The 15,662-nt window shown below is 52.4% G+C and overlaps 1 non-coding gene across 1 annotated transcript; it reads right to left on the bottom strand.

Moving 5' to 3' along the window:
- Positions 1 to 14,769: 14,769 nt before the first annotated feature.
- Positions 14,770 to 14,842, bottom strand: TRNAW-CCA (transfer RNA tryptophan (anticodon CCA)). Its single transcript has one exon. It is a non-coding gene; the product is annotated as a tRNA-Trp (tRNA).
- Between the last annotated feature and the right edge of the window lie 820 nt (positions 14,843 to 15,662).

The raw sequence follows: 15,662 nt of genomic DNA, 5'->3' as shown, positions 1-15,662 counted from the left end.
GAGGAGGAGGGAACACCGAGCTAGGACCAGGAAAGTGAGGAGGCCATGGCCAGATAAAGAGATGGTGGAAAGGCATTCCAGGTAGAGGAACAGCATGTGAAAAGGCCTTGAGGTAAAAATGAGCCTGGTCTGATGGACAGATTGAGCTCAGGGTAGAGAAATCTTGGGGCTCAGGAGAAGTAATACCAGTGGGGCAGGGCTTGCACTGTCTTCTGAGGGCAATGGGGAGCCACAGAGGGTGAGTGAGGAGTGGTGGGTCTGGAGGGGAGGCTGGGTAGGAACAGCCGATCCCAGCCTGGGCACTTCCAGTGAAGTACTACAGGCCCGTGCCCTGATGCCTGTGGCAGGGCCGTGAGCTCACCTCCTGTTTTCCTTGGCGTTGGGCACACCTGGGGGCCACTCCCGGTTGGTGCTGGAATTCTTGGGAAAACCACAGCTCCAGCAAGGGCTGTAGGCTTGCGTGTGCCTCATGCAGCTGGGACAAGGGCACATGGAAGCCAGGCCCCCACCACAGGCTTGGCATGGGACTGCGGCTTGGACACACGCGGCCTTGTTCACGGCCCGGCCATGAGGGGATGCAGGGAAGGACATTCTAGGCAGAGGGAACGGCAAAGGCAGAGGTCCTTAAGATGCCCCAGTCTGCAGATCAGACAACAGAGGCCTGGAGACATGGGCAATCTGGTTTCATGCTCCTGCCTCCTGGATCCCATCGGCCCTGAAGTCCCCCTTCCAAGCAGCCAGCCCCCTCCTCCCACGCACACCTCGGCAGCCTCACATTACACAAGAACTCACTCTGGGTGTCCTTCCGGCCTTTGTACCTGCTGTCTCCCACCATCCCGAACACCTTCCTCCATCCTCCAAGTTCTGGCTCTGGTGCCCACTCCTTCAGGAAGACCTCCCTGCTCTACTTGGGCAGGGCTTAGGGGCTGGTGCCTGTGTGACATTCTTCTAGGATGCCTGACAGAATATTTCTGGCAGAGAAAGTTGGGATGGCCTCACCCGGGGGACTGGAAACGTCTGTGTTTTGCTCTGTTCCTCCTACCCTGGGGGCCACTGGGCCTGCAAAGAACACCTGCCATGATTAGTATAACATTGTTATTATTCCTTATAATTAATGTAATGTAATTACTATTAATAATAGCAACCCCGGCTACCACTGTACTTTAGGACAGACTCAGGAGCCACATGGCCTGGGTTCGAATGTCATCTGGGCATCGCCTTGCTGTGTGACCTAAGGCAAGTTGCTTGACTTCTCTGTGCCTCGGTTTCCTCACCTAGAAAGTGGGAGTGATCATTGTTGAGAGGATTGAATGAGCTAACCCGTGCCCCGTGTCTGCCTCCTGTGTTAGCCTCATTATATAATCTGTAATTTATACACTATGCCACTTATACCTCAGATCGTTCTTATTTACATTTCCCTCAGAGAAGGTATGAGACAGCTCAAGGTCACACAGCCAGGATGAAAACAGGAGAAGACAGGACCCCTAAGGCCTTCATACCACCCACTCTCTGCCCTTGGCCACAGATTCCAGACGAGAAATGCTAGCCCAGGTCCCTCATTAGCTGTGAAAACTCTGCTACCCAGGACCTCCTGGCCTGAGCCCTTGGCTGGAGCCCCAAACAGCCCCCCTTCCCATGATGCTGGACCCAGTAGTTCCAGGAACCTGGCCAGGCTGGGGCAGAGAGGCTGATGCCTGTGTGATGGGGCCCCTGAGCCCTTCCTGGCAGAGTCCTGCTGGGCCAGGAGACATGTGGGCGCCCCCAGCTCCCCCAGCCGCCTCTCCTTGTGAATCCAGAGAGAAAGTATGTCGGGAAGGCAGCCGCCCTGCCCTGGGCGGGCCCCACCACAGGCCCAGGGTCTGGGGAATTCATTAGAGCAGCAAGGGAGGCCACTTAGCCACTGCTGCATCCGCAGCTGAGGAGCCTGACCCAGCCTGCCTTGGATGGCCCAACTGGACCCATCTCTCCAGAAGGACCAAGCGGTGGGAAGGGGGACAGATAGGGGGACAGATAGGATGCCATCTGGGCACTGGAGTCTGGCAGACCCACCCTGACTTGCTCTGTAAATTTCAGCAAGCCCCGCCTCCCCTCCCACCCTCCATTTGCCTCGACTCTATTGTCATTCGGTCTTAGACTCTCCAAAACGTATGATAAAGAAAAGAAGAAAATGACAAGAAATATAGTGACACAATTTTATTGAGCAAGCACCAAATGCTCGAAACCTTGCCACATCACTTTTGTGGGTTTTCCTCTTTTGCCCACTCTCCCCGCAGCCTCAGGAGGCAGGAACTCATCATCGTGGGAGGCAGCAGGACACCGCCATGAAGGTCTTGGTCTCTGGCACCAGGACCCTGAGTTTCATATCCCAGCTCTGCTGTGCAACTTGAGACAAGTTGCTTAACCTTGCTGTGCCTCGCAGCAGCGGGTGTGTGTGTGTGTGTGTGTGTGTTTCTTTTCTTTGGACAGGGTGGGGGAGGACACCTTCAAAAGTTTATTATAATGTAAATTTTTACTTCTCCAGTTTAGAGAATGGACTATGGGGTTGCCCTTAGGAGAGAAAGGACTTCACTAGGAAGCGACTGGAATTTAACAACATGTCATTCTATGGGCACTGATTTCTGAGAATGATTTTACACCACCATTATCTTCATAATTTTTCCAGGGATAACTGTGGCAGGACAAATGACTGCCCTGCTCTTTTCTCCTTTCCTCTCGCATTTAGTGAGAGTTTTGTAGGTAACAGCAAAACAAACCTGTGTCTGTGTTACACGGAGAGAGACTGCCTGCGGTCTCACTGCAGTGGTTTCCTTCTCTCCCTCAGTCTGTCTGTCTGTCGGTCTGCCTCTCCGTCTAATGAAGTGAAAATTGGAAATTCTTAAAGTTTTTCTGCACTATACCAGCAGCACTAAAAACCCAGGTGAAATGGGGACAATGAGAGCCCCAACTTCTTAGGCTCATCACGAGACCCAAATACATTAGTCCATGAAAAGCGCATTCAGCACTTTTTGATGCTGGTGGTTGCCAACGTTCCCCACTCTACAGATGGGCAAACTGAGGCTCAGTGTGGCAGGCTCGTCGTGCCTCCTCTATTTGGGCACTGGATGCTCAGAGAGGGAAGACACACAGCCTTGCCGCGGGGAGAAGTCCCGCCACTCAGGTTTCTGTGGGTGAGTAGGCAGGAGAGATCACAGGAACCAAAGCCCTGCCCCCAATTCCTCCTCCCCCCTTCTCCAGCCCCCACCTCAGCTCATTAACAGGAGGACCTTGTTCTGGCCAGTGAAGGGCGGGAGGCCGAGGGTGAGGGCGGGGTGTGTTTACCCACTGGCCGCCTGGCAGGCAGAGGCCCAGGCTCGAATGGGCCAGTGGGAGAGGGAGGCTACCAGGCAGGGGAGAGTCCCAGTCCCGAAATGGGAGGACTGCATACAATATGTGCCAAATAAATGCTTAGCAATCAATAGGATAAAACTAAATATCTCCATCCACTGCACAAGCATTGACCCCTTGCTGCACAGTGGATGGGAAGGAGGTGGTCTCAGCCTCTCAGCCCTGTGGTAGGTAGCCTCGAAGGTGGACAAGTGCACCCAAGCTGCATGGAAGTAGGGGCTGGCTGGGCTGTGGAAGCAGAGCCCAGGGGTCAGGGAGGCCACTCCGCGGTGGGATGTTAGTATCGAGACCTGAACAGGTGAACGGGTTCCAGCTGATGAGGGGTGTCCCGGGCAGAGGACACAGCAAGGGTGAAGGCCTGCGGGGAGGATGTGCCTGATGTCTGGGAGGTTCAGCAGGGAGGCAGGTGTGGCTGGAGCAGAGGGGTGAGAGTGTGATGGAAGGGGAGAGGGCTGGACGGGACAGAGCCGGGAACCATTTCGGGCTTCACGGGCCTCTCCAGCCCCATCTCTTTCTGCCCTCCAGGCCCTTCGTTGGACTGTGACTCCACCTGGTCCACCTTCCCCTCTAACATCACTCACTCCTCTTCGTCCCAGCTGGGTTAGCAGCATCCTCTGGCCTCCAAAGTGCCCTGAGTATCATCTGTCACAGCTCTGACCACACCGAATGGGCACAGATGGGTTACGTGGCCGTGGGGCTGCATCCTTCATCGCACCGAGTCCCACCACATCTCCAGCATCATACACATGTTAGAATAAATGAAGGATGGATGGATGGACGGTTAATGGGTGAGTAGATGGATGGATGGGTGGATCGATGGACAGATAGATGAGTGAGTGGGTAGGTGGGTGGTTGGATGGGTAAACGGGTGAGTGGATGGACGGACTCACAGAAAGGAAGGCAGATGGATGGATGGACACATGAATGGATGGTTGGATAGATGATAGCTGGCTGGCTGGATCAGGGGATGGAGGGATGGAGGGATGAATAGATGGGACGGCTAAATGAGTGGCTTGATACACAGGCAGATGGGTGGGGAGATGGATGGATGGGTTGGTGGATACGTGGCTGGGTGGGTGGATGGGTGGATGATAGGTGGATGGATGTATCATAGACAGATGGTAGGATGGATGGATGAATGAATGGACGCCCCCTTGGGGCCTCTCTAGCTATGTGACAAGCCCATTCAAAGGTCATTGTGAGAAGTCAGACAGTGAAAGTGAAGCACATAGCAGGTGCCTCTGTCCGGTCTCTGTCTCCCTTACCTTACATGAGACAAAGGAAAGTGAACTGGCCTGGCTCACTCTAGCCACACTGGCTGCCTCTCCCTGTGCCTCCCACTCTCAGGCTTCTCCCCACCCTAGGACCTTTGCCCAGGCTGTGCCCTCCACCTGGAGCACTCTTCCTTCTGCCCTTTACCTGGCTGACCCCTATTTACCCTGACTTAAAGTTTACTCCCTCAGGCCGAACCAGGATGGCTGGCCTGTGTGTCCCTATTCTCACCCCACAGAAGGAGACTGACTACAGCAGCTGTTGGGATAGTCTGCGAGAGAGCTATGGGATGATGACAGCCACATGGAACCCTCTGGAAAAGGGGTGATGCCACTGTTGCTGCTGGCCCACATAGTGCTGGTGGAGGGGCGGTCATTGCAACACCCACTCCATGAGTTTTCTTGACTCTGTTTCCCACTGGGTTAGATGATTTACCCTTTTCTAAAGTCACAAGTGGGGCTTCCCTGGTGGCGCAGTGGTTAAGAATCTGCCTGCCAATCCAAGGGACACAGGTTCGAGCCCTGGCCTGGGAAGATCCCACATGCTGCGGAGCAACTGAGCCCGTGCGCCACAACTACTGAGCCTGCGCTCTAGAGCCTGCGAGCCACAACTACTGAGCCCACGTGCTGCAACTACTGAAGCCTGCGCACCTAGAGCCCGTGCTCCGCAACAAGAGAAGCCATGACAATGAGAAGCCTGCGCACCACAACTGAGAGTAGCCCCTGCTCGCTGCAACTAGAGAAAGCCCGCGTGCAGCAATGACGACAGAATACAACCAAAAATAAAAACAAACAAACAAATAAATAAATTTATTTTAGGAAAGTAAAGTCAGGAAGTTCCAATGAATCCAAGAGTCACAAGACCACAGAACAAGGAGCCACAGAACTAAGGAATGACAGAGTCATAGCATTATGGGTTAATGGAGACATGGGACCACAGCATGCTAAAGCCATTGGCACTGTGGGATCCTAGGGCCATGGGATCACAGGGCTAAAAGCCACAGACGCAGGTGATATGGCCGCCAGTCAACAGAAGCACAGAACCATGGGATGGTGGAAGCCACAGGAGCCCAGGGAGCCTGAGACACAACACTGGTGAGCCCCACAGATGAGATGCCACAGGATGGAGTCTCAGAGGTGATCCCATCAGAATCACCCTGTCTGATCCACCCTCACCTGTTGGCACCTGTCCAGGGAGGCTCCCAGAGGCCGCGGGAGCTCTGAGGTACTCTCTCCCTGCTCTCTGGGGCAGCCACGGGAGAGAAGGACCACGCCATCGCCGATGCCTGGAGCCAGCCAGCCGCCAAACACTCAGCGAGTCCCTGTGGCCAGGGCCAAGCGAGGCTGTCCAGGTTCCAGGAAACAGTGCCAGCCTCCGGCCAGGCGCGCCGGGACGCCGAGTGCTCAGCAGCAAGTGGAAAAAGAATCAACAAGTTCCTTCTACATCCATATCCTCTTAAAAGCCAACAGCAACACGGCATGGAGGGGAGGCTGTATCCTGGCTGCGTTGCCTCCGGATGGCAGTAAACTGGTAAGCTGCCCCCCAGCGCTGGCCTCTGCCCAACACCAGGAGTCATAGCCCAGCTCGGATTCCGCCAGACACATCCGTGTATTAATGAGCTCTCCCAGGACAGCAACTATTCACCCAGCAGACCCGACACCTGACGCCCAGAAAAACCAGTCTGTTTTGGAGAGGGGAAACTGAGGCCCAGAGGTGAACACCACTGGCCCGGGATCACAGAGGGCCAGAGCTGAGACTCGAACTCAGGGCTGTTGGATGCTAAGAGTGAGCTTGTCACCCCCCTGCTGAGCCTCCTCTGGGGAGACCTAACCCCCCTCCTCCTGAGGCCGCAGCCATTTGCTTCTAGATGCAACACAGCGTCGAAGGCAGGAACATGGGCCTCAGCAATTTCTTCCCTTTGCTGAACTCAGAGCACCTTGTTCACAGAGCTGCCACGGGGACGAAACACGATCATACGTGATCAACCATGAGTGCACACTGGGACCTCGTATTGCTGGCATGGAGGGACTTTCCCTTCCTCCCATTTTACAGATGGGAAAGCAGAGGGTCAGGGAGGGGATTCCAGCCTCCTGAGGCCCCCAGCACCTTCAGTGAGGGCTGTTCTCATCATGATGGGGACGAAGCAGCTGATTTTCTGAAATACCAGGTTACAGGGAGGGAAAGCCCATCCCTTGCTGCCTTACCTTAGCGTCAGGGTTCCCTTCAGCTATGGCTGGGTCCAGAACCCCCAAATGATGCCTTCAGGATCTGTGTCTCTCTGTCAGCTGTCTTCTCCCTTTTCTAAAAAGAAAAAATTGTGATAAAATACACATTACATAAAATTTATAATTTCAACAATTTTAAAGTGTACAGTTCAGTAGTTTTCAGTACATTGGGGATGTCAGGCAATCATCACCTCTATCTAGTTCGAAAACATTTTCACCTTCTCCCAAAAGGAAACCCCGTTCCCCTTATCAGTCACTCCCGTTCCCCCTACCCCCAGCCCCTGGTAACCACTCATCTGCTTTTCTGTCTCTACGGATTTGCCTGTTCTAGACATTTCATATAAATGGAATCATACACCATGTGTCCTTTTGTGTCTGGCTTCTCTCACTCAGTATGTCTACAGGGTTCATCATTTTGTTTATCCGTTCAGCAGTTGATGGACATTTGGGTTGTTTCCACCTTTTAACTATTGTGAATAAATAACGCTGTGAACATGTGTGTGCAAGTGTTTGTTTGAACACCTGTTTTCAATTGGGTGTATACCTAGAGTGAAATTGCTGGATCTTGTGATCATATGATGATGAACTATGTTTCACTTTCAGAGGAACAACCACCACATTGTTTTCCACAGCGGCTGCAACATTTGACACTCCCACCAGCAATGCGCAAGGGTTTCAGTTTCTCCGCATCCTTGCCAATGCCGTTTTTTAGATTCTTTTTTATTATGGCCATCCTAGTGGGTGTGAGGTGATGTCTCTTTGTGGTTCTGATTTGCATCTCCCTGACCAGCCCTCTTCCTGCTTCTTGGAGTGGCAAAGATGGGTCAGGCTTAAATTTCTCCAGCCCCATGGTCCAGCGGAAGCAGAGCACCTTTCTCCCTGCTAGGCCCAGTAGAGATCTCAGGGCTGAGGCTCACTGGCCCAGCTCAGGTTCCATGCCCTTCCCGGAACCAGTCACTGTGGTCTGTAGATAGAAGGTTTTTTTTTTTTTTTTAGATAGAAGGTTTTGATTGGACAGGCCAGGGGCTTAAGTCATCCTCTCGAGGTGGGGAAGGGGGTAAGCCCCCCGATGGATGCCACCAGATGCAAATGATGGAGACTGGATCCTCCACCTGCCTCCTGCCTTAGTGATCATTCTGGATTACAGGTTGCCGGACACCACCTGCTTTAATGGAGGTGACCCTGGCAGTATGCCAAGCCTCCATCGTCTGCCTCCATCTCCAAACGCTACATTCAAGGCCCCTCTTGTTACCTTCTGCCTGCAGGAATGGTGGTGGTCCCAGCTCTGGCCCAGGCTCTCCCTGGAAGGCTGCCGCTGGGGGAAGCTCCAGGCCCAGCCAAGGCCCTTCCTTAGTCTGCTGGCCTCTTGACCTCCGCTGGGTACCAGGCAACCTTGAACATCACAAGGAAACAGGCTTTGCCCGGGACGGCTGCCGTCGCCAACGTGTTATTTCCAAATGGCTGGCAGGTGGCAAGAGGGGCCCACACTCACTAGTTTCTCACCCCATCACTCATTTCAAGGCTGCTCAACTGACGTTCATCTCCCTTGCTCCCCAGCCCCGCTTCAAGCCCCAGAGGGTTGAAATGGGGGCAATGCACAATCACAGGAATCATCAAGTTCAGAGCTGTGACTATGATCCAGAGCTGGAAGGGAGGCAGGGAGGGACCAAACAGAAGCCCAGAGAGGGCAAGACATTTGCTCAGGCCACACAGTACATGAGAGGCAGATCTGATTTCAGTCTTCACCTTTTTTTTTCTTTCTTAAAAATTATGTTTTTTGGGGGTAAAAACACATAACATAAAACTTTCCATCTTAATCAGTGCACAGTTTGGTGGCATGAAGTGTGTCCAGATTGTTGGGCAACCATCCCCGCCATCCATCTCCAGAATACTTTCAGCTCGAAAAACTGAAACTCTGTCCCCATTAAGCAACACCCCAGCCCTCTCCCCGCCCCCGCCACCTGTCCCCACTTCTTAAGCCGCACTTGAACCACTTCCTCCTGGTGACTGGGATCAGAAGACCTGAAAGTGATTCAACCCAGTTCCCACCCCGCCTGATTTTAAACAGCTGACTTGTGCCCCCGATCTAGAAGATTTGGGACCGCTGGGATCTTGTCCATGGGGCCCCAAGCTGGGTCGTGAATGGTCCGAAATGAGGAGGTTGTCATGGTGATAGTGCTGACTCCCTGAGGTGGGGCTGTTTTCCTCCCCATTGCAGAGATGGAAAACGGAGGCCCAGGAATGTGACAGCTGTTGTCTAGCGAACCCCACACCCCGTCCCGCTGGACTGGGAGGCCCTCTGGGCAGGGCTGGCCATGGCTTGTCTGAGGGGTTGGTCTCCAGTGCGTGGCCCGCGGCTGAGCACACAGCTGGTGCTGCAGGAGACCCTGAATGTGGGTGCGAGTCCAGAGCAATGCCCCCCTTTTCCAGGTGGAAAACCGAGTCAACTTTCACGTCTAGAGAAATGCTGGGAGCCAGTCTTTTGCCCTCCTGACCCCTGCCCTTGCTCCTAAACAGGTCCCTGGGCGGGTCTCAGATCTGTGGGTTGGCGAGGGGCCCGGGGCCTGTTTTTCCACCCGGAGCTTGGGTTGACACCGGGAAGGGTGAGGCCTCGGCGCTGGGATTATTTTTCTAAACTTTGCAGTTGCAGCCAGAGACACAAAGCTGAAACCGTCCTGCCCCCCACACCTGGCCGGGCCGTGGCCAGAGAGGCCACACGGAGGCCGGACCCACTGGACGCCTGGATGCTGGGCCTCCCCAGACCGCACGGTCTCGGGGCTGCATCCAACTCCACATCTGGATTTCTCCACTTGGTCCCAGTTTCCAGCTGGAACAAAAGGACCCGGATGGGGAAAACTTGGGCCCTGCCTGCTTACACAAAGCTTGGGGTTTTAGGGCTCGGGCCACGCCCCTGCCTGCCTCTCCCTGGTGGACCCGGTCCAGGCTTGGACGTCAAAGGCCACTCTTCGCCCACAAGGTCCACAGTGTCATCTGGAGCTCGACCAGCCTGGCCCAGGCATGTGGTTCCAACCAGACACCTTGACCGCACGGCCAAGGCACAGCCGTTGGTACCCTGATGTCATCTCTCCAAGGCTTTCTGTCTCAGGCAATGGTCCCACCATCCATTCCATGCTGGGCCTGAGACCTGGGCAGCATCTGAGGCTCCTCCCTCCCCGCCCCCACCCCCCGCCATGTTCAGTTGGTCAGCAGCTCTTGTCCCCTCGGCCTCCAAAACATACAAATCCAAACACTTTGCCCCTCCCAGCAGCCCAGCCCTGGTTTCCACCCCGCTGACTCCTGCCTGGACACTGCTCCCCATTCCCCAGGGTAACCACAGGGGATGTCTCAAATTCATAAATCAGATTCATAAATCAATTCATAAATCCTCTCTGGCTCACACACCCTCCATGGCTCCCTATTACTCTCAGAATAAATTCCGCCTCCTCTCTGTGTCCTGCAAGGCCCCACACAATCTGACCTCATCCCATCCCTCCTGCCTGTCTCCTCCTTCCCTCACTCTGCTCCAGTCACACTGGCTTCCTCACTGTTCTGCCAACAGCCACGTCCTTTCCCACCCCAGGGCCTTTGCACAAGCCATCCTTTCTGTCTGAAATTCTCATTCACCATATTTACACGGTACTTTCCTGTCCTTCAGATCTCAGCTTAAATATCACCAACCTCAGGAGGCCTCCCCAACCCCTGAACAAAAATACCTTCACTCAACTTTCTTCCAAACACTCTTCACTCTTTGAAATTATCTTCTTTGTGTGTATGTTCATACAAACTGTATTTTACCCCCAACATGTACCATCATGCCCAGCCCATAGTAGGTGGGGTCCTGTCTTCTAGGGGACAAAGGCACCTACGAGCCCCAATGACAAGGTTTGAGAAACATCTACCCCTCTGAGTCCCCCTGACCTCCCCCAGCAATGCCCCAGGATTTATAATCAAGAACTTCACCCTCAATACATGCCAGTGTGGGCAAAGGCCGGAGGGGACGAGAACAAGGCAGTGTTCCTGGACCTGGCTGTGGTGGGGCCCGGCTCACATGGGGGCAGGGGACACAGGGCGATACAACTAGACAGGCCAGACTGGGATTCCATCCTGGGACAATAGGGAGCCGTGGGAGGTGTGTGGACCCCATTGCCCTGTGCTGGGCACCGGGAGGTTCCTTCCTCAGACGTCAGCACCCTGTGGGTTGTTCATGTTTGCTGGGAACATCTCGAAGCAGCTTTATACGAATTCCTGTGGAGAACCGTCTCCGACTGGTGAGGCCACGCACCACCTCCGTCACCACAGGACTCAGGGAGGTCTGTCGGTCTGCAGGAGCCTCCCAGACCCAGATAACGTGCTGACAGCCACCTGGCCCTGCCTGGGCCCCTCAGCCTCCCCCAAGAACAGCAAGGTCCCCCCAAGGCCCTAGGCCTGGCGACCCTTTCCAGGCCCTTCGTGGATGCCAAAGACCTCTCTCCTTATTCCCCTGGAATTTTCCTCACAGGCCCTGCCAACGCCTCCAGGAATATATTAAAAGAAAATGTTTCCAGTCCGAGCAGGACTGTTTTATGGTTCTCGGGGCTGGGAGTCTGACTGCAGAGTGGAAAGGCCTCGTCACGACGCTGTTCCTTCTGCAGAGCGGCTTCGACCCTGCTTGCCTCCTGTACCTTCCTTAGAGGCCTGGGCTCTGCAGGGATTTCCTAGCCAAGCAAAGTCCCCCTCACCCCCTTCCCCCAGACTGGGGAGAAATTCTCCAGCAAAATAGAGGCTCAGGATAAAGCCTGGAGCTAATACATTTTCCAACAATTATTCATTCAACAAACGCCTGCTGTGCTCCTACTGTGTGGTCTCCTTCGGGTGCTGGGGACACAGCAGGAACAAGTGGGACCTCTCTTGCCCTAGAATGGGGACCAGAATCAGGTGGGAAGGGGCACTAGAGTACCCCCAGGTCACAGGTCTATAAAGGTGGGCAGGGAAGGTGGCAGCTTGCCTGAGACGGGGCAGGGAATAAGCAAAGGGGCAGAGATCAACATAGGCAGAGCAGTTCCAAAGACGCCTTTCTTTTGTCTAATTGAGGTGAAATTCCCAAAATGTAGAAATCACCATTTTAAAGTGAACAATTCAGTGGAATTTAGAACATTCACAATGTTGTGCAACCGGCACCTTTATCTCATTCCGGAACTTTTTCATCATCCCAGAAAGAAACCTTTATCCATTGACAGTCACTCCCACCCCACTCTCCAGCCCCTGGCAACAACTGGTCTGCTTTGTACCTCTGTGAATTTGCCTGTTTGGACATTTCACATAAATAGGGTCATACAATCTGCAGCCTTTGTGTCTAGCGTCTTTCACTTAGCGTAATGGTTTCCAAGTTCATCCACGATGTAGGGTGTGTCAGAGCTTCATCCCCCTTTACAGCTGTGTAATATTTCACTGTACAGTTGTACCATGTTTTGTTAGTGGACATTTGGGTTGTTTCCACTTTTGGCAACTGTGACTAGTGTTGCGCTTGTCCTGGACTTTCGTTTGTAGGGAGATTTAAATTTTTTATATTTAAAAATATTTTATTCATTTATTTATTTTTGACTGAGGTGGGTCTTAGTTGCGGCACGCAGGATCTCTTTTTTGCAGTGTGCGGGCTTTTCTCTAGTTGTGGCACATGCAGGCTTAGTTGCCCCCTGGCATGTGGAATCTTAGTTCCCCGACCAGGGATGCAACTTGCGTCCCCTGCATTGGAAGATGGATTCTTAACCACTGGACCACCAGGGAAGTCCCTGTAGGGAGTTTTTCAAATTACAGATTCTATTTCACTGCTAGTGATCGGTCTGTTCAAATTATCTCTTGCTTCTTGATTCAGTTTTGGTGGCCTGTATGTTTCTAGAAACTTGTCCATTTCTTCTAGGTTGTCGAATTTGTTGGCATAGTATTCTCTTATTTTTTTTGTATTTCTGTGGTATCGGTTGTCATTTCTCCTTTTTCATTTCTTATTTTGTTTATTTGGGGCCTCTCTCTTTTCTTCTTGGTGAGCCTGGCCAGAGGTTTGTCAATTTTGTTTGCCCTTTCAAAGAACTAGCTCTTGGTTTTATCGATTTTCTTCTAATTTTTAATTTCTATTTTTTATTTATTTCCTCTTTGATCTTCATTATTTCCTTCTGTCTGCTGACTTTAGGTTTTGTTTGTTCTTCTTTTTCTAATTGTTTTAGGTGGTAGGTTAGTTTGTTTATTTCATATTTTTCTTGTTTTTTGAGGAAGGCCTCTTCACTATGAACTTTGCTATAAGAACTGTTTTTGCTTCATCCCGTGGATTTTATATGGTTGTGATTTCATCGTCATTTGTTTCCAGGTATTTTTAATTTCATTGTTGACCCATTTTTTTTTTTTAATGTCCCTTAGACATTTTTCTTTAATTAATTAATTAATTAATTTTATTTTTGGCTGCATTGGGTCTTCGTTGCTGCACGTGGGCTTTCTCTAGCTGCGGCAAGTGGGGGCTACTCTTCATTGAGGTGCGCGGACTTCTCCTTGGCGGAGCACGGGCTCTAAGCGCCCGGGCTTCAGTAGTTGTGGCTCACGGGCTTAGTTGCTCCGCGGCACGTGGGATCTTCCCGGACCGGGCTCGAACCCGTGTCCCCTGCACTGGCAGGTGGATTCTTAACCACTGCGCCACCAGGGAAGTCCCAACTCATTGGTTTTTTAGTAGCATGTTGTTTAGTCTCCATGCTAGTGCTGCTCTGAACATGCATGTACAAGTTTTGGTTTGAACAACTGTTTCCAGTTCTCCTGGGTCTACACCTGTGAGTGAAATTGCTGGATCATTGCTGAAATTGCTGGAAATTCCACATGGAACTGTTTGAGAAACCTCAAACCAGTTTTCCGCAGGAAAGCCAGGTTCAGTGTGCTGAGTTTGGTATGCCAGGAACACACGGACCCTTCTTTGGACAGTCCAGACCCTAGAAGCCACCTTGACCCACGCAGGGCGGGGGCTACTCTTGGTTGCGGTACGTGGGCTTCTCATTGCGGTGGCTTCTCTTGTTGCAGAGCTTGGGCTCTAGGCGCGCAGGCTTCCGTAGTTGTGGCTCACGGGCTCAGTAGTTGTCACTCGCCGGCTCTAGAGCACAGGCTCAGTAGTTGTGGCGCATGGGCTTAGCTGCTCCGCGGCATGTGGGATCTTCCCAGACCAGAGCTTGAACCCGTGTCCCCTGCATTGGCAGGCGGATTCTTAACCACTGCGCCACCAGGGAAGCCCCTAATGCACCCTTTTTAAAGTGCACAATTCAGTGGTTTTTAGTATCTTCACAGTGTTAGGCAGCCACCACCTCTATTTAATCCCAGAACATTCCCATCACCCCCAGAGGAAACCCAGTCCCCATGAGCAGTCACTCCCATCTCCTCTCCCAGCCCCTGGCAACCACTAATCTGATTTCTGTCTCTATGGATTTGTCTGTGGTGGACGTTTCACATACATGGATCCTTACATTATGAGGGGTTTTGTGGCTGGTTTCCTCCACTCAGCATGATGTTTTCAAGGTTACTCTATTTTCAATTTATTTTTACTTTATTTTGCTGAAATATGTTAAAGCACTCCCAGGCCTCGAGTCATTTCTCTGTTTCTCTGCCACTTGGCTCCAGAAATGATGGGGATTTTCATAGGCACCCACGATGCATCATGCATCTCCCAGTTTCCCCAGCTGTCTCAAAAGATGACTTTTTACAGTTGGTGTATTAGAATCAGGTTCCAAACAACATCCGTATTTGGTTGTTGTCTCCCTTAAGTCTCTTTTTATCCCCTCTCTCTCTTTTTTATTAATTGTGGTAAAATAACATAAAATTTAACATCTTAACCATTTCTTTAAAAATTTTTTTTGGTAGTGCCACGCGGCTTGCAGGATCTTAGTTCCCCGACCAGGGATTGAACCTGGGCCCCCTGCAGTGGAAGCGTGGAGTCCTAACCACTGGACCACCAGGGAAGTCCCCATCTTAACCTTTTTTTTTTTTTTTTTTTTTTTTTTGCAGTACGCGGGCCTCTCACTGTTGTGGCCTCTCCCGCTGCGGAGCACACGCTCCGGACGCGCAGGCTCAGCGGCCATGGCTCACGGGCCCAGCCGCTCCGCGGCATGTGGGAACTTCCCGGACCGGGGCACGAACCCGTGTCCCCTGCATCGGCAGGCGGACTCTCAACCACTGCGCCACCAGGGAAGCCCTTTTTTTTTTTTTATTTTTATTTTTTATTTTTTTGCGGTACATGGGCCTCTCACTGTTGTGGCCTCTCCCGTTGCGGAGCAACAGGCTCTGGACGCGCACGCTCAGCGTCCATGGCTCATGGGCCCAGCCGCTCCGCGGCATGTGGGATCTTCCTGGACCGGGGCACGAACCCGTGTCCCCTGCATTGTCAGGCGGACTCTCAACCACTGCGCCACCAGGGAAGCCCCAGAATTTCCTTCTTTTTAAGTCTAAATAATATTCCATTGTGTGGCTACACCACATTTGGCTTATCCAGTCATCTGTTGATGGACATTTGGGTTGTTTCTACCTTTTGCCTTCTGTGAATGTTGCTGCGGTGAGCACAGGTGTGCAAGCATCCATTCAAGTCCCTGCTTTCGCTTCTTGTTGAAGACGTCTTGTCCAGGAACCAGAATGTAAGACCAGAGGAACGAGAGTGCACTGACTTGGGGGCACCTTCTTGGGACACGTTAAATCTTGGGATTTAACATCCTGGCAAGGACTCAGAGGATGATGGGCCAGCTGGGTTGCTGAAATGGCTCTTAGAAGCCTGGAGAAAAGTGCTGG

This window comes from Orcinus orca, chromosome 3 (assembly GCF_937001465.1).
Source record: "Orcinus orca chromosome 3, mOrcOrc1.1, whole genome shotgun sequence".
NCBI lineage: Eukaryota > Metazoa > Chordata > Mammalia > Artiodactyla > Delphinidae > Orcinus > Orcinus orca.
Note: the sequence above shows the minus strand (reverse complement) of the source record. Positions and strands in the feature narration are given on the sequence as shown.